The sequence below is a fragment of the Parus major genome, chromosome 1A (assembly GCF_001522545.3).
Source record: "Parus major isolate Abel chromosome 1A, Parus_major1.1, whole genome shotgun sequence".
In the NCBI taxonomy this organism is placed as follows: domain Eukaryota; kingdom Metazoa; phylum Chordata; class Aves; order Passeriformes; family Paridae; genus Parus; species Parus major.
In genome coordinates this window covers 70,121-70,664 of record NC_031773.1, presented here as the reverse complement: position 1 = coordinate 70,664, position 544 = coordinate 70,121, and positions in this window count along the sequence as shown.

The window sequence follows — 544 nt, the reverse complement described above, 5'->3', positions numbered from 1 at the left end:
ACAATCACAGAATGATTTTATGAAGGTGCTTTATTAAAGAGCTCTGGGTGTCAGGGGTACACAGACCCAAATCTGACCCCACTTGAACTGAGCTGAATTAGTTTTATACTCTATCATTACATAACTCACATATTAATTATTAAACTTACATTGTTCTATTGTATGCATTGATTTTACCCAAGCATGGATTTCTCGTGATCCCCCCAAACCCCTAACATAGTTTCTCATGATTCTTTAAATGATAATTATATCTAATTACATCTAACAATTGTATCATTTATCATCTACTGATTACACAGGTGCAGTTTCACAAGGCCCAACATTTCCCTGCTTTTAACTTTCCCAGGGCTTGCCAAGCCTCACTTGATTTCAAACTCCCCCAATTTTCTAGGATTTAAAAATCTTTTACTATCACAGGCACTGGGATGGGTGATCTGTTGGGGTTTGTGATCTATTGAGGTGCACGGGCACTGGGGTGTGGGATCTGTTGGAGTGTGGGATGTACTGGGGTGTGGGATGTACTGGGGTGTGGGATCTATTGGGG